General features: G+C 44.4%; 1 long non-coding RNA gene across 4 annotated transcripts in view; it reads right to left on the bottom strand.

Annotated features, from left to right (window-relative positions):
* Window positions 1-997: 997 nt before the first annotated feature.
* The window catches only part of LOC119716918 (uncharacterized), a 31564-nt gene continuing 19293 nt past the window's right edge, over window positions 998-13268 (bottom strand). For 2 of the 4 annotated variants that reach the window (XR_011808669.1, XR_005265725.2), the window contains 3 exons: window positions 12410-12497; window positions 4359-7484; window positions 998-1821 (listed from right to left, as the gene is read on the bottom strand). This is a non-coding gene — a long non-coding RNA (uncharacterized lncRNA). The remainder of the gene's footprint in view (window positions 1822-4358; window positions 7485-12409; window positions 12498-13268) is intronic. The other 2 variants (XR_011808670.1, XR_011808671.1) reach the window with 2 other exon arrangements.

Here is a 13268-nt window from a genome sequence, read left to right as displayed (position 1 = left end):
GCCTACCTGCAGGAGGTGTGGGACGGCAGTGTCCCTACTGAACACATACCCTCTTCCCCTACCTGCTGTCCAAAAATCACACGGTAAAAACGCTGAGGTGGACAAGCTCTCCAGACGTAAGGAATACCCATCCAATTCAGCGTGCCCCGCTCTGTGTACACGCGTCTCCCATCTTTAATTACACAACCACATACTGCTTTTCCCGAGGGGCCGTGCCCTGCTGCATGATTACAGCGCTGCCTTTTCCCCCGCTCCTTTCCCAGGCAGCTTCAGGCCTTGCTTAGTCTATTCACCACCCAACAGCTTTGCTGCATGCAAAGGTACCAGTTTTCTTATGAGAGCTTGCCCCGCACTAATAAACTTTCCTGCAGCAGAGCCGTGGCACTAGGCTGTTACCATTTCTGCTGCAGGAGAGCAAAGAGAACTGGGCTAAAACTGTTAAAGCGTCCACTAACTATTAAGCACCGGACTGTTGTGAAGGGCTCTCAGCATTACACAGCATTTCACGTGTTCAGAGCTTTACTCCCAAAATGGAGTGTTTGAGTTTGGGAGAGCAGCAACACTGTTTTAACATAACGTCATCTGTCTGCAGATGAGACTGCGGCCGCCAAAGTGTCACAGTGACGCTGAGCTGTGCTCCTAAGCCACAGAACTAATGACTGTCACCCCTGGGGGGAGGCAGTGGGGTGAGGAGGAGTTTTGCAAAGGGGCCTCAAAGCCACTTGCTGAGAGCAGCAAGAGGAATGCAGAGATTTGAGGAGGGCTTGGAAGGAAGCATTTTTTCTTGATTTAAAATCTCCACTCATACTCTTCACTGCCCTCCCTCACTTCCTTAGGGCCTCTTCCCTCTTTCTCCTGTCTCTTTTCCCTTCCCCCAGCACTGAGCCCCTCCAGCTGCCTCCCAGCCCACCGCTGCCCCTGTTCCCTGCCAGGCTGCCCTTTTTGCCTCACAACCCAAGCAGGGCTCAGGTACAGCCTCAGTGACAAATGCTTCGTGTCATCTCTAAGTAGGACGAGCTTTATTAAGAGAGAAAAGGGAATGACCACTTCCCAAAAACACTTGGATTGCTGAAAGGAGAAATAACCCTAACAACACTCCAGGCTGTTGCTTGTTCAGGCTGCAATGCTACGTGTTCATGAGATACTCTGTTTTTTGAAGGGTGGTCCTTGAGGGTTAAAGCAAGGCATGGTGGTTTGCTCCTTGGTGACTCCTGCCCTGTGTGTTCCTTCAGGCATCTGTAAGAGAGATATGGCTCCTCCAGCACATGAAACATCCAGCCTCATCACGAAGTTACCAGGAACTTCAGGTAGATTTCTTTCAGTCTCTACTCCTAAGACTTCCCTTTTGCATTCAAAGGGGGAAAAAAATCAATGAACCTAGTGAAAAATCAAAGATCAGCTCTGCACCCTAGGAGCACCAAGTACACCTCAGCTATGGAAGAGACAACTTTGTGTTCTGGTTGCTTATCCTGAGCGAATGTTGAATTACTCCTCCATGAAGGTGTTTCACTTAGAAGAAGAGACAAGGCATCATCCTGAATGTCCAATTTTCAAGACACTTCTTTACAGCCAGGTTAATGGAGATTGGGCTCTTTATTCATGGAACTGGAACAGACTCCCTGCGGATAATTTACGACGAGTGCCTCCCCCGTGCCTTACTAGCTACATTAGGTACCTTACCAGACTCCATGAATGCCCTTTTTCGGGTGTAAATTGTATGAGCAGCCTGAGCTCATCAACTTGAAGAGTTTATGTGGGTGATTCCCTGTCAGGAGGCTGTACTGCTTCCTATTGATGGAGACATCCAGCAAGGGGAGGATGCTAGGGGAGGAAATATGGATATACATTACCAAATTATTGCATGATAAGATCACAGCACGCAAAAGCTACTGCAGTGTATAAATGAATATCCTGCTAGGTAGACACCCTGTGCCTTGTACCGCTTACAGACCCAAATGCTGTTTTTCCTAGCTGCTCCCCAGGTACAGAAGGCTTACCTCTGCCACTGAACACCCTGCAAAAGATTATTGTGTTTAAATAACACTCCCGAGCAGGTGTCCTATGGTTTCTAGCAGTAACAATTTGCATTCTTTTCTCCTTTTTTTTTTTTTTCCACGTATCAAATACAAAATTCACCTGAGTTGGTTACCGAGGGCTTCAGAATTTTTTTCTTCTGTATTTCAGTTGTCTCTTTATTTATGGAGATAATGGAGAAAGAAGGCAGATAAATCTCACATTGCTACAAAAACTTGAGGTACTCTTGAGATTCTTCTTTCCTCGAGCTTCTTTCCAACAAAAAATGCCTTCATCCTCCTATCATTGATTTTTTTTTTTTTTTTTGGCCTGTACACTGCCTGTAACAAAAACTCTAAACCCAGTACTGGAACCTCAGAGAAGTGGCCACATTAAGTAATGGAGCAAATGGTGAGGGAAGTTTCCAGTGCAAAGCTGAGATTGAACTTTCAGTCCAAAACCTCTCATTATGGCACGTCAGTAGAGGAAGTCCTGTGCAACTGGCAAGGTTTCCTTGGTGTGTGCATTTCTCGCTGTCCCCGTCTTTCCTTAACATCTGGAATTACCTCTTACGCCTAAGCTTGGGGAAATGTATCATATTTCCTAGCATTATGAATGTTCTCGTTACCTAGAAGCTATTCCATTTTCTAAATCAAATTCCATCCTAATCTAGTAATGGGAGGAGGCTCTGCATCCACCAGAGCATAGTACACAAACCACAGCATGTTGTCAGCAATGACATTCAAGCTGTGCTCTGCTCTCTTGTTTAGTCTGGCAAACTTGTAGTACCCTTTCAGAGGCAGCAAGAATTTAGACTAGATGGGAACAGACCAAGGATGAAGGTAGATGGAAGCGCAGGAGGAAGCTACACGCAGACTGGGGTGGAGAGTTGCTTCTCACAGACAGGGAAGGGATATATTTTTTTGTCTCTGCAGCACCACTTCATGAAGTTCACCTATGGGTTTGTGTATCTGATTTACACTGCAGAAATTATCCCATGTCTGGACTGCTGAGAGACGTGAACTAGCAGGCAATGGGGGAGCTCACACACCTGAAATTTTGGCAACAAGCTCATTTGAATCCAGTTTTCTCATCAGCCAAATAATTAGTGGCTGGCTCCACATAGTGGTTTGTCATGTAATTCCACTGAGTAGGGCTTTGGCATTTGGTATTTTCTCTCTCAGAACAGCACTGTGCTATTTTTCCAGTGAGGTGCCATTTGCAAGCCTGAACAGCCCAGCAGCCTTTGCAGGAGAACAGGGAAAGCCAGCTGGAGCCCTTCTGGCCACTGCCAGTCCCATTCGTGGCTGGAGAGATGAGATGAGGGGTTGGAAAGGTGCTTGTGCCCTAGTGCACATCAGTGAGTGTGGCATTGGGTGTCTGCAGAGATAAGGAGAGTATCCACCGGGGAGTTTGACTCGACATAACCTTAAGGGTACACTGGGATTTCTAAAAATAAATAAATAAAACACCCACAAAATAAACACAAAGAGCTAAATGTATGGAAGTATTATGCCAATCAAAATCAGCGTCTGGCACTCAGGAAATAAACATGCACTTAGAAATAGCTCTGGCAGTAAAGCTTTTGACACACAGCTATGGAAAGCTCCACTCTGCCAGTGAGAACAGTTACTTCGCTCCCCCTCTGGAGGCTTCTTCCTGGTAAGAGGAATCTCACAAAACTAAAAAATAAAAGAACTTTTTTCTACTTTTTTTTTTTTGCACAGCACCTGCCTGTTGCTGAGACAAGGTCTGAGTTCTGAGAGTGCTGCAGAGCCGCTCCATACACATTTTGCTGGAGCTCAGTTCAGAAGAATCCTCTGGCAAGGGAAGAAGGCCAAAAGCAGACTCAAGTCTTGCTGCTTGCTTGTATCCACAAAACCCCCGCTAATATTTGTTTACTTATCTGAGAGCGAGTATTAATCTTCAGCGCTGAGCGAGGATTTTTTAAGCCATGACAAGCCTGCTAAAAGTATCTCATTTCAGGAGAAGTCGTGCTGAATGAGATGCGTTACTGTAAAGACCCTGTCAGAGCATGAGCTGGGCACAGCAGTGTCATTTTGTACCCTTTTGTTAAGCTACAGCACTGCTGCTCCGAGGCTTTGATTTCAGTTACGTAAGCCTCTGTGTCAGGCTGAGAGGAAGCCAAGCTGATGCGCACAAATAATGCTGGACTTGTGTACTGTAAAATGCATGACTAAACGCTAACCAGAAACTTTCTGACACTTGTTTACAACGAGATGGGTTCCTGCCTGCTTCCAATTCTGCAATCTGTTCTCTCTGCGGGACGTGCGGGGTTAACTTGTAGCTTTCCAATGAGCCATGATCCAAGAATTGGTACCAACCATCACTTCTGGGAACCACGTGTGCTTCTGGGATCCAGAAGCCCTTGAGGATCGGGGCTTCTGCTGCTCTTTTGAAGGTGCCACCAGATGCGACTCCAAATGCTGAGCCCTCAGCTTCCACCACAGATGGTCTCCCCTTCCACTGGATTTTCAGCAGTTTCATGCAAGTTCTGTCTCACAGTGCCACGAGTAGGCTCTTCCTTGGTCTGTCTAGTTGTGGACTGGTTGTAAAATAAACCAGGCAGTACACAGGTGTTTAACAGGAAAGAAAAACAAAAACAAACAAACAAAAACCCCTCCCTCTTCCTAAGGATGTATATATAATCTATAAAGGCAAACCCAGCAAGTCAGCTAAAATGATAAAATTATACATTCAATTGTAACATCGTTTAATTTTTTCCAAGTTCCACAGAATGCAGATGTGCCATCTTCAGCTTTCTGTTTCTATAAACGTCCCTCACTTTTCATCGATTTTCAACAGCTTCCCAGGACCACTCTTCCCAGAGACCAGTCTGATTTACTAACAAAAAATAAAGAAAGTTGAAGCTCCATGCAATGCAATAGTCCTAATCATGTCCTTTCAATTCACTGAAACAGGGGCTATGCAGACCTCAACAAATCAGAAACAAAAATCCTATATGCTTTTATTTAACCTTCAGTGTACAGATCTGTTCTAAAATGCTCAAAAAAAAATAAATCTAATATATACATTAGTAATATGACAGGTGGATTGGCAAAACGTGTCTGTGAGTCTGCACAGCCCTCAGCTGCCTCGTGTGTGCAGATCCCATGTGACAAGCTGGGTTTGTTCTGGTCACCAGCAACCCAATCCCATGGGACGCCCTTTTGTGGTAACTTCAACTCTCCGTGTTTTTGCTGACAACGTGCCTCAACAACAAGCAACCTGTTTGGCATCGCCTCCTACTGCTCCTGCTCAGGCAAGGTTTAAAGCAACTGCTCCAAGCCAACAGATCTTGGGCAGATTTTTTTTTTCCTTGGCATTTTTTTTCTTCCATATACACAAGCCTTCTTTTGAAACTCTCAGGGCTGTTCTGACATTGGGCTAATCCACAGTTAATGTTAGATCAGCTGTGCCCTGCAACAGCAGAAAATTAAAGTTACTGCTGCGGAACAGCTGCGCACACTACTTGCTTCCAAACACTGCTGAGAGCGCTCGCTACGTTTTTCCTTAATAGCAATGCTTCCAAATGTATGCTGACGATATAGCGGTGAAAGATTTTTAATGCACCCACCTAGTGCTGAAGGAAGGGCTGCATTTGGATCGGCTTGCTCAGGGAGGCATGCCAGTCTGGCTATAAAGCCATCAAAATAAGCACTCTGCTGAGGGCCCGTAGCGTGTTAGCAAGGAGATGCACCTGCACAGAGACAGTGCTCCAAATAACTCAAAATTTGGGTTAATTCTCAATTAAAAATGTAGACGCTGAATCTCTTCCTTCCTCCAAAATGCAAGGTTTGCAGTATCACTAGACCTAGGGGCAGAGGAAATGCTCTTTTGATGAAGGATCTATTCTTGGCTGCGTGACAGACCCCCAGGGAGCCTGCTACAGGTCATTTCAGGCAACACTCCTCATAACATTTTGCCCTGGCACAGGTCTACTTACAGCCATTGACTTCTTCTTGTGCAGGAGAAAACCATTTCTAGGTACTTCTGAAAAACCTACACGTAGCCCTCCGGCAAGCTTGAAGAGCTTCTCACCATCTGTAAAGCTCCTCTCTGTCTGCATGCCTCAGTGTATCCACAACACACATGGATAGATGTGAAGATGTGGGATCCTGTCCACGCAACCTGTTTTGAAGCTAAATTAATGCTTGTAAAGCTTTAAGGTTCTCAGTTATATAAATCTGAGGTGCTGCTGGTAGCTCAGAGCTTCTTGGGCTGCAGACCTACCAAGTGAGCGCAGAAAGATGGGGTGGGGTGGGCAGGTATTTTGGCCAGCCCGTTACCAGGAGCTAAGGCAAGAGCTGCAGTGACGTCTGCCCTCCCACCCAGAAAGCTTGGGGCCAGCCTTGGCAGTCCTGGTGGCTGTGCTTCAGGGAGAACTGGCAGCATAACTCATCAAATGAACTGAGTCACCCTGCACGCACTCCGAGAAGGATTATGACCGATGGTAATTGCTTGTTATGAGCAGGCACCCACCTGTAAATCCAAAAGATTTACTTCTGCTGCACGTGGGTGAGGTAATCTGCCCAGGTTTATATCACATTCCTTGCCTGCACCCAGCTCAATTTAAGATGGATCTCCTTCCTCATAGAAGCTCATGGAACGCTGCCTACTTCTTGTCTTTATTTCTAAGGCTCCAGTGATTTTGTTGGAGAGATGAAAGGCTACAGCAAAAGTTTATTTAATATGTAAAATGAAAAGCAACATGTTTGGTAGTCTGCAGAGTATGCAAAGGGCAAGGAGGCTATTTTGGGGGTGAAGGTAAGAGGCCCAGGTACCATCAGAAAGGACACTGCACGTACATGGGAGAATTACAAACCCTGACTGTGCAGAAGGGACAAAAATTGATGCACACCCAGCTTGCTCTGGCCATCTTTCCTCCAGAGCAGTGCCCCATACATGTAAGAACAAATGCTCTTTGATGCACCCGTCCTGGGCAGGACCTTCCCCTAACACAAAGCAGGAAGGCTGGCACAACTTCTCAGGCTCCAGATCTCCCTCTTAGGGTGCCAAAAGCCAGCAGCTGCCACACACTCCTGTCCCCACTGCCCTCTCTCTGCAGCGTCCCACAGAGCAGAAGCTGGAACATAACTCCTGGCGTGCTTCTGCAATCCTGCCTGGCACTCACAGCTGCTTTGCTGCAGGCGAAGGGGCAGTGCTGAGAAGCAGCCTGGTGCCAGCCACAGGCACAGGGAGCCCGCAGACACAGCGTGTGGATAGTTGGTGCCGTTGGGAGAAGCTACTGATGGCTGCGGATCTGCACGCCCAAGTAGCTTATCAAATTATACCTGGGCCTACGTCCCCTCTGCAGTCGAGGCTCTGCTGGCGGTTCTGATCACAAACTCCCTGTGTCAGGGGTTAATAACGGAGCTGTAAGCACGCAGTCTGGTGGCATGCTGCAGCCGCACATTCTTGGAGGGCTCTGTTCTTAAAGCACGTAATCTCTGGGATTTTTTGGAAGAACAGAGATTGAAAATAGTATGAGAAACAATAATAATAATAATAATAATACTACTACTACTACTAATAATAATAATAAAAGCAATACACACAGAAGCTCACTGGGCTCAGGAAACAGAAGTCTGACTTGGTTTACGTTTTTTTTTTTCAGGATTTTTGCACTTTTATGTAAAAAATACTATTTACGATTTACCAGCTGGTCACTGTGCATTTCAGTACACTAAGGATCAGGACTAAAATATTTAGAGGATCACCTTTGGAGATCCTCTATGTTATGGCATCTCTAAAACATGTTTATTTTTGCACTCCTAGGAAGTTCTGTAGCAATTATAGAGAGAGGCTTCTATGCAAACTAGTGAATCACAGACTCCTGTTTGTGCTAAATTGTAATATTTGCCTACAATATGTAATAGGGATAAAACAACATTAGTGTTTTGCAACTGGATTCAATAACAGCAGTGGCATCTAATTAGTTCCCGTCACCAGAGGGCATTGGAGGACAAGCTGATTTTCAGAAAGCAGAGGCCCTAGCCCTTCAGTTAAACCAAAGGAGGTAGAGCCAGCAAACCCGAGACTACCCTCTTGTTGATAAAAAAACCAACAGCTCTGGCACACGCAGACAGGCAACTGGGTTTGCCCCATATGGAGCTGCAGGCTATGGGGCCATCGCCTTGCTTGTGCCCCTGCAGCTGTGCACACACCTGGGGACAAGCTTCAGCACAAATTAGGAATGTGCTAATGACTAAATGGTGCTTCAGAGATGGCCCTGCACCAAATCACAGCCACACTGGGATGACTCCTGAGGTACCAACCACTCACCAACGAAGAAATGCCAACACTTGGCAATCAGCATCCCAGGTCCCCAAGCGCAGTGCAACAGGTTATTTCAGAAGACAGAGTGGGAGAAAGCAAGGCAAAGTGCCTGGTGACCTTGCCCCTGAAGGGAGGCAAGCAAGGGGCTGTCTGGGGCAAATCTCAGCTATCAGTCCACAGCTCTCCTGCCCAGGCCAGATGTCTTTAGTGCTCCCGTTGTGTACATGCTGGCTCTGAGGCTCTTCTAGGCTCATACAGTTTCCTTCCGCTTCCTAATCTGATTCATGAAATTCATTTCTATGCTAAACACAGGCTCGGAGGTTTACAGCAGGAGAGGATTTTCTTATTTCTTAGACTGCCTCTCTTGACTGAAGGGTACCTCTTCAGATTAGCAAGGGGAAAAAAAAAACAACAAACACCACCACCAAAACAAAACAAAAACCAACACAATCTGAGCCTGGCAACTGTGAGAAAAGCATTCACTTGGTGCCAAAATAGCAAAAGGTTTCAGTTCTCAGAAGGAGATACCATCCATTAGAATCAGGCAAGGCTTTCTGTGCATTATGAACACTTTGCTCCTATATGGGAGGGAGCAGACAAGTGGCTCTGGTCTGTTAGCACCGTGAAATAGCAATGCTCATTTATAAACTATGACGGTGGCAAATTTATTCCACATGCCAGATCCCCAAAGCTATGAAATCATTGACTTCAATTAGAAAGTGAATGCTGCCATGTAGCAGTTAAAGGCATTGAAGTCTAGGGCATGGGGTTCTTGTGCTTTTTGAGCAGGGTCAGCTCAATACCCATACAATAATAATGTTCCAGGTGGTAGCAGGCAATGGTTTAATTCAGGTTGTGTTCTGCTACTTTATTTTTCCTTTAGACATGTACTTTTTTTTTTTTTTTTAATTCCAGTTCTCCCTTCATGCTTGCTGTATGCTAGGGAATTACAACAGCCAAGCAGAAGAGGGAAAGCAATGAGGGGTATTTCATTTCCTCTTTTAGAAGTAGGGCCCTGACAACAGTACTAAATACACTGATCAATGTACGGACCTGCCAGTACATCACACACTCAAAAGGTAGCATGTATGCATTGACAGAAGTGTTAATTCATTGACTTCTCTTAAAAAGACAAGTGGTCTTAAAAAAAAAAAAAAAAAGTCCTGGAAGTTGTCACATTGACATGGTTTTGGACAACAGAGAAGAAATGGACCTGCCTTGTAGTCCTTGTAGAGAATGCTTCCAAGTTATCCCTGAAGTTTGAAATAAAGGGGATCTGACATGAGTTCATAACTTGTGTTAATATAGGGACATGGCCGAAAAAAAAAAGTGCATCCCATTCTCTGTTCTGTATAAATTGCCTTATTCTTCTTTAAAAGAACATACGATTTTTTATTCTTCTTATAAACTTTGGTTTATAAGCTGGAAAGGCACAATTTCTCAACATTACTACATCCCTAAATTTTTAGCTTATAAGCAATAGAGCAAACTCAAAACCGCAAAAAGCAGGGATTAAACAAAGCAACACACTTGTTGAGAGACCCGTTTTTTTGCACTGATCTGAACACTTCCACTAGTGTTTTTAGCAGAAAAGTTATTTAAAGAAACAAACTTTAATTTGAAACTTAATTTCTGCATTTTAAACCAATATGTAAAATCAATTTATTCCCCAAGTAGAAGCAGTGCTTTAATTTCAAAATATAAAAATGTTCGGGATATTAATCTTTTTCCCCATTAAAAAGTTGGCCTCCTTCCGAAGCCCTTTGGGGAAGAGCAAGGTTTAGAGTGAGTGACAGGTAAAAACAGAACCAACATCTGAAAATAATACTAGAGTTAGCAAATGCCAAAAATGAGATCCTGATTAAGAAGCAAAAGAACAATAATGCCCCCAGGAAATTAGGGAGGGATAGAGTTCCAAAGTGACCTAAAGTGCTTTTCTTTGCTTTCAAGCTAGCATAAATCACGAACGATACTGGAACAATACAACTTATTGTATTGGAAGTCTATTCCAATATTCTATGCCCATGGTCATCCTGTGATTATTTCAAGCTATATTTTATGAAAGAACACTGCTTATACAATCCATGTCCACGTACGGTAATGTGTGCATAGCTCTAACCACCAGGGAAACTAAGCACAATTTATAGGATGATGCACATGAAAGTTAAGATAGTGGAAATACTACTTCACAACCTGAACTCCTGACTTTGGCCCATAGAATAATGAATAAAATGGTAAGGGAAGGCCTAGTTATTTTCTTCATTCATTTTTCTTTTACCACTAACTGAGCAAGTTAGTCCTAAATAAGTACCAGTCAGAGAAAATAGACCAAAACTTGCCACTTGGTCCTCCTCTAGAGCATTGTTTTTCCCCAACTTCGGCAAAGAACCTGCAGCCTCTCATCTCCTCTTTGCTCCCTTCTCATTTTGAGATGCAGGTAAGGGAAAAGAACAGCCTTGGGTGCTGCATTTCCAACTTTCTCCTTGCAAGTGGCAAGGAAACTCTCTGCGCGCTTGCCATGCCTCCATGGGCATTTCAATAATTTGCAGAAGCGGTAAACCAGCCTTGTGAGACGGGTCACACTTGAGCTGTTCCTGGTCAGAAATAGCAGCTAATGCATGAAGCACTTGTGTGTAGCTCTCACTAGTCCCCATCAGAAATACCATTTTTTCTGACAAGTGGTGCAGACAGGATTGTAGCAGGAGAACATAGTCAGACAGGCTAAGTGCTAGGGGCTACACGTCTGTCTGGGTTTTGTGACAAATTTTGAGAGCAGGAACTGAATTTGGGATTAATAGAGACATTCAATTCTTTCTTGCGCGGTCCTTTGTGTAACATATATTGACAAATAGTGTTGTCACTCTGAAGCCACCATGGTACCAGTGTCATGGGCAAGGACCTCACTGCATAAGGCACCAGTGAGTAAAGGAGAGCAAGGACAGGAGCAATTTGCACGTGCTATTGATTACACGAGGTATAAAACAAAGAAGAATGAAGCCTCTGAAATGCAAGGAAGTGCATAATGCTGCTTAGGAATAGGCAGAAATGGAACACATTATATTTGATAGATACAACACATACTCTGTAGCTTCCCAGGAGTCCCCCCTTCCTCCTCAGGAAAATAACTAATGGATTTTAGGAGTTGAGAGGGCATTTTCTATCAGAGGGGTGTGAGAGTGCTGTGGAATGGAAGAAAATATGATTGTCATGTGCAGCAGGGAGAATTGCTCCACACTCATGTCAGAGGCCCACGATCTCAATGGAAGATATTTATAACTCTGCCTCTGAAGAAGATGAAAGTAGTTCTGATGCTGAAAAAGAGAACAAAAAGTATTACCTAAAAATAAATGTCCCAAGTCAATGCTACCTATTTCTACATTCCCTGTTTTGGAGCTAGTTAAATGAACTATATCGAGAAACATTTGGGTTGTTCAAAGAGTATTAAGGCCATTCTAGAACTGGAATGGCTTTTATTTTCAAAATCTGCTAATTTATCAGCAATTAACTGTACTCTACAATACCAGCTCACTGTGTTGAGAAGGGCAATTCAGTCAGCACAGGGATATTATCTGATCCAGACAACCATCAGGGTAAGGTGACCAATAAAAGTACACATTAATTGCACTCCCACTTTACATGGTTTAACTCCTACTAGCCTCTGTATGAGCTTTATCAGGTCATGCTTTGAGCTGATACTCCTTCCCCTCTTTACTGCCAGTGCTGTCCCCTCCTGCCTTCTCATCGGGTTTACAGGGTAACACTGGTTGCATCAACAAAACTTCCAGGTGGTGCACAGAGGTGCAAGGGAGGAACAGGCCACCAGAAACAAAGAGCTGGTTTGTTATACCTGGCTCTGAGAGTCTAGCCCTTCAGTACTGCCTCAAGTAGCTGCACTTCAGCAGAAATATGGATGTATAACGCTGTAGTTCCCAGTTTTCCCAGAAAAAAACAACCACCAGAAAACTCTTGGGGAGTTACAAGATTAAGACAACCAAAAGCTACATGCCACTGGACTGTGTTCACGAATTTCAAAGCACTCTCTACATGTCTTTGCAGAATTTTACAGGACTCCTCTTTCATAAGTTATCGTACGTACCTGGAGTGCAGAGCCACTGCTGACTAGGTGACTTGGTGAGCGCAGCCGTGAAACTCTCTCAGGTCTCTCAGTTTGGCCATGGAGGAGTCTGTGTTTCAACGGGAGTGTGAATTAAAAACAAAAAAAAAAACAATCAACCAACCTGCACAAAACGTGCCTTTACTCCTCTTCGCCACAGTTTCCAGAAAGAAATGGCTGGCGGTGGGTTGCTACCACAGATCACTTCTGTCTGGGTTTGATTTCAGATAACTTCCTCCTAAACCACCAGTCTGTCTAGGCTAAGTGATCTGGATTTACGGCCTGCTTTCCTTCTCTGAGGAACAGCTAGGCCATATCATTGTCTTCCTTCTCAACTGGTGTAATCCCACAGAACTTGGAGCTGCTGCCTCCTCACAGGTGTACCTCTCTGTTGTGGTGCCTTAGCGTTAGGCCTTCATTTCTATAAAGGTCTTCATTTAAGGCCTTTCAAAGGCCTTCATTCTATAAAGCCCTTTCAAAAAGGCTGGATTCAAAAGTGGATTCAGACTCTTCCATCTTTTGTTTTCCAGCTTTTAGACTGGGAGTTTCATTCCTCTGCTCACCCTCATGCTGCGTGGAGATGTAGATCAGGCAACATACCTCAGCACTGCGCTCAGAAACTGTACCTGCATTCAATTCCAACAGATTAAAATATACAAATGATAACCAAACATACAACCTAAAATGGATAGTGACAAGTGAGCAGAGCAACTCTATAGGTACCTACCAACTGTAAAGCCAGCTCGATCATAAAAAGAGCTGCATGAGTTAAAAAAAAATATACAGCCCATTTTTTTCCTTTTTTTAAACTCTGCTTTACAACAGAGATGGCTTTTATGTT

This window comes from Anas platyrhynchos, chromosome 4 (assembly GCF_047663525.1).
Source record: "Anas platyrhynchos isolate ZD024472 breed Pekin duck chromosome 4, IASCAAS_PekinDuck_T2T, whole genome shotgun sequence".
Lineage (NCBI taxonomy): Eukaryota > Metazoa > Chordata > Aves > Anseriformes > Anatidae > Anas > Anas platyrhynchos.
This window is presented reverse-complemented; position numbering and strand designations above follow the sequence as displayed.